At 43.9% G+C, this 4,731-nt stretch overlaps 1 long non-coding RNA gene across 1 annotated transcript; it reads left to right on the forward strand.

Annotated features, from left to right (window-relative positions):
- Window positions 1-1,966: 1,966 nt before the first annotated feature.
- LOC144232094 (uncharacterized) lies at window positions 1,967-2,995 on the forward strand. The gene is made up of 3 exons (XR_013335314.1): window positions 1,967-2,097; window positions 2,260-2,344; window positions 2,431-2,995. It is a non-coding gene; the product is annotated as an uncharacterized LOC144232094 (long non-coding RNA).
- The last annotated feature ends 1,736 nt before the right edge of the window (window positions 2,996-4,731 follow it).

A 4,731-nucleotide genomic window follows, 5' to 3' on the forward strand; every position in this document is an offset into this window, starting at 1 on the left:
CTCAACCACATGACTGATGTCTAAAGAAGACCAGATGTGGGGCTCCTGGGTGACTCAATCTGTTAAGTGTCCGACTTCAGCTCTGGTCATGATCTCACAGTTCTTGAGTTCGAGTCCCACGTTGGGCTCTGTGTTGACAGCTTGGAGCCTGAAGCCTGCTTCAGATTCTATGTCTCCCTCTCTCTCTGATTCTCCCACTCTCGTACTCTGTCTCCCACTCTCTCGAAAATAAATAAACGTTAAAAATTTTTTAAAGAAGACCAGATGTGAGGGCTGGGGAGACACTGTCACCCCACAGCCCCTGTCCAGACTTTTACTCTTTCTTGGGTCTTCATCTGCCTTGTCTCAATGTGTCTTGCTGCCAACCGCTTACGGGCATTATGCCACATACTGGCCATCTTCCATTTGCCTCTCCAGAACCTGTTTTTGGCCACCTTGGGTGGATGATCTATATGGGCTACATGAATGGCCTTTGTGCCCTTTGGTTTCATGTTAGATGGGAAACCTGATTGAAGGTCCAAGAGAGGGAGCAGAGGGAGGGGAGAGCACCCATTACCTTGGTTCCTTTCCCACAGGGTTGATTTGGGCTTCACCAAAGGTCACAGCTCCTCTCAAGGTGGTCTTCTCTATCTGACTCTCTTTCTGGTTCTTCTAATTGATTCTTGCTTTTTCCTTTAAGAAGTGGTTACATCTCTGCTTTTATAGCCCCAGCCACTGCACTATCCCTTGGGGTTTCTCTGATCTATCTGCATATACCTTTGTATGTATTAGTCCCTTTGTACTGGGTTGAATAGTTCCTTCCCCCCAAAGTCATGTCCATCCAGAGTCTCAGAACATGACCTTATTTGGAAGGAGAGCTGTTGCAGATGTAATTAGTCAAGATGAGGTCACATTGATTTGGGGTAGTCCCTAACTGATGCCCTTATAAGAAGGCCATATGAAGACACACAATGAAGACGGGCATATGGTGATACAGGCAGAGATTAGAATGATTCAGCTAGAAACCAGGGAACATCAAGAATTACGGGCAACCACGAGAAGCTAGGAGGGAGGTATGACACAGTTTTCTCTTAAAGCTTCCAGAAGGAACTAACCTTGTCGACACTTTGCGTGCAGACTTCTGGCTTCCAGAACTGGGAGAGAAGTAAATGTCTGCTGTTTCAGCCACCCAGTTTGTGGTAATTTGTTACAGAAGCTCTAGGAAACCTAATACACCCCTCATCAAATTTTCTTTCGATTCTTCAAACTTGAATGTGCTGTCTAATTCCTGTGGGGACCCTGGATGATATAATTCTCTAGCTCATCTCCAGGGGCTTTCGATTACCCTCAGTATGCCCTAAATTCTCTCCTTGGAACCTAAGACCCTCCCACTAGGGTTCCACACTGCTTTTCCAGCCCTCTTTTTGCCTGGTTCCCTCGAATGTGAATCCCTTACCCCAGCCAAGCTGGTCTCCTGGCTCCTGATCCTGCTTTGCATTTGTTCGAGCTACTCTTCCTTGGTTCCTTGACCCAAACACACCCATTCTTAAGCCTAACTCTACTCTTCCTGCCTCAGCAGAAAGCTTTCTGGACTCCCCAGACTGTGGAGATGGACCGTATTAACTCTTGGTGTAACACACTCAATTCCAGCAGTATGTGAATATTCGTCAGTGGTATTTATAAAGTGTCCTGTGTAGGCTTCTCCCCAGCTAGACTTCAGGCTCCATGAGATCAGGAAGAGTGCTGTATTCTCCATGCCAGGTCCCACTGTGCTGGGCAAATGGTAACTGGAGTGAAGAAAGAGCCTGACACGTTCCCAGAACTGATGCTGTTAGTGTACTACCAGAGGAAGATGCAGGGGAGAGATCCAACTCAGTGACTCAACATGGGGGTCTTTGGGACTGACTAGCTGCAACCCATCTGTGACATCATAGTAGGGACAAATGCCTTCAGTGATGTGTACTAAGTGGAATTCCATGGATTCAAAAAGACACTGCAAGAGGTGGAAAAGAGAACTTCCCCCTTGTCTTCAATTACATCTTTCCTCTCCTCTCTCACATTTCAGTTACCAGCCCAGACTGCATAAGAGTCAGTCTGACTGATTCCCCTATTGGAGGTGTATGTTGGGAGAGAGGGTTTGTGGGATGTTCTAATCTTCCAGCCTGAATCCTCTCCTCATTCTTTTCCCTCCTCTCCCTTCCCTGAAAACTCCTCTGACTCACTGATATTTCACTCCCTCCCACCCCCAGCTCTCAATTTCTCAATTTCTCTTCTTTTTAGAGAAAATGAAGAGATACCCTTTTGTAGGATCCATGTCTAAGTCCCTGCACCTGGAGGAAGACAACTGCTTTTGGAAAGAGGCAGAGTGAGTATTGCATTGGGACAGAGAGGCTCTGTCTTTGCCTTTTCTTTATTTCTCTTTTCAACTGATCTGAATTTCTTATCCTTTAGGAAAGCCAAGCACCCCAAGGGATCAAGATGGGAGGCAGGGGGAAGCCTGAGGGCTCTGCCCTCTCACTCATCAGGGAATAAGCTCTGCGTCTTTGTGCCCCAAGTCTCTGAGCTCCACCTCTGTGGATGCAGCTTGACGACCAAGGCAGTGCTACACCCCCGGCCCCCTCCAGTTTCCCATTCAGCCTCTCAGGTGCTTCCTAACTTGTCGGCAGGGAGGAAGCAGCGGTCTCCTCCAGTGATCTTCAGGGCTCAACCCTCCCAGACTTCTCCAGAGCCCAAGGCCAAGGCCAAGGCCAACTCCCAGCGGCCATCTTGTGGTGGGTCAAAAATTTCTTGCAATGCCATGCCACTACGCAAGCCGATACCCATGGGTGTGTGGCCCCGGGGATTTCTTGACCCACTCACCAAGTTCTTGCTAGAGGAGTCCCCACAGACCATATCCCATTGGAAGGGAGCCATCTCCCCAGCTGGGAAGCCATATCCCCAATGATATTACTTGTAGAGGGTGACAAATCCCAGGCCTCTCTACCACTCTTGTTTAAATAAAAATATATTCCATCAACTATGGTCTTCCTTTTGTGTCTATAGGAAGCATGGTGATTGTCTGTTTGAACTGAGAATATACTTTATTTTCTCATTCTACTCCCAGTTGGATTTTCTAGGGTTCTGGTCTTATAATTGAGGGTGTTAATGTGCCTATAACCCTGTGCACAGGGTACACTGTGACCCTCGGATTTTTTTTCTTTAGTGTCCAGTTCCAGTGGGTCATGGACTCAGAACTACCTGAGTTCAATTTCTATAAACCCATCAACCTGGTGGAATTTTGCCTGGAATTGTATTGAATCTATACATCAGTTTGGTGAGAGCTGGTATTATTAAGATATGAGTCTTCCTATTTGTGAACATGGCATATGTCTCCACTTATTTAGGACCTTAAATTTTTTCAATTTCAGTGTAGAAGTCCTGCACATTTTTCATTAGATTTGTTCCTGGACATTGGAAGGGCTTTGCTGCTGTTGTAAATTGTATTTTTATAAGGAATTCTTCAATGTTTTTATTTATTTATGAGAGAGAGAGAGTGAGAGAACATGCAAACAGGACAGGGGCAGAGACAGAAGGGGGGACAGAGGATTTGAGGAGGGCTCTGCGCTGACAGCAGAGAGCCTGATGTGGGGCTGGAACTCACAAACCATGAGATCATGGCCTGAGCCGAAATCAGATGCTTAACTGACTGAACCACCCAGGTGCCCCGAAGGGATTTTTCTAAGTACTGGTGATGGGTAGTGTAAGAAAATGGGTAGTGTTTCTAAAAGAACAGCTTTATTGAGATATAACTCACATGCCATACAATTTGTCCACCTAAAGTGTACAATTCAATGGTTGTTAGTATATTCGCAGATATGTGTAATCAGCATCATAATAGATTTTAGAGCATTTTATCACCATGTAAAGAAACCACATACCCTTTAGGTATCATCTACTTATTATTGCATTGCTTTTTATAATTTTATTTTCTATTTTTTTGCTGCTGGTGTAAAGAAATATAACTTATCTGAGTATATCACTTGTATTCAGTGACTTGGCTAGATCTATTAATTCTAGTAGTTTGTGATTCTTTAGGATTTTCTATGTACAACTTCATGTCACTTATGAATAATAATATTTCGACTTTCCCCTGCCCAATCTTTAAGCCTTTCATTTCTTTTTCTTACCTCATTGTCCTGGCTAAGACGTCCAATGCAATTTTGAATAGAAATGTTGAAGTGGACATCCATGATCTTGTCCTGATCTAAAGGAGGAAACTGTCACCATTTCAACATTAAATATAACGATGGCTGTAGGGTTTTGTTTGCTTGTAAATAGTCTTTGTCAAGTTCAAGAAGTTCCTTATAAGTATACTAAGTATTTTTGTCATGAATTGGCCACCTGAGTTTAAATCCTGAATATTCCACTTATTAGTCATTGTACTTTGGGGAAGTCACATACCTTCTTTGAGTCTGTTTCTCTATCTTAACTTGTGGAAAGGAATTTCTATCTTAAAGTTTCTTGCAAAATTGAGAATATTTATAAATAACACCCAACCCACAGTAGGTGCTCGATTACATGTCTGGTGTTACATTATACATTGTTTTAGTTTATCATTCTCCTCCCATCGTATAGATGTCCCATGAGGGTTTGCTTTATCTCTGTTGTTCCACAGCTGTATCCCTAATGTTTAGAACAGTGCCTGGAACAAAGAAATTGCTTGAGGCAAGAAATTTTTTGATTACTCCATGTCAATTTCCTCTTTTCCAGAAC

This window comes from Crocuta crocuta, unplaced genomic scaffold (assembly GCF_008692635.1).
Source record: "Crocuta crocuta isolate KB4526 unplaced genomic scaffold, BGI_CrCroc_1.0 scaffold44, whole genome shotgun sequence".
NCBI classification, from domain to species: Eukaryota; Metazoa; Chordata; class Mammalia; order Carnivora; family Hyaenidae; genus Crocuta; species Crocuta crocuta.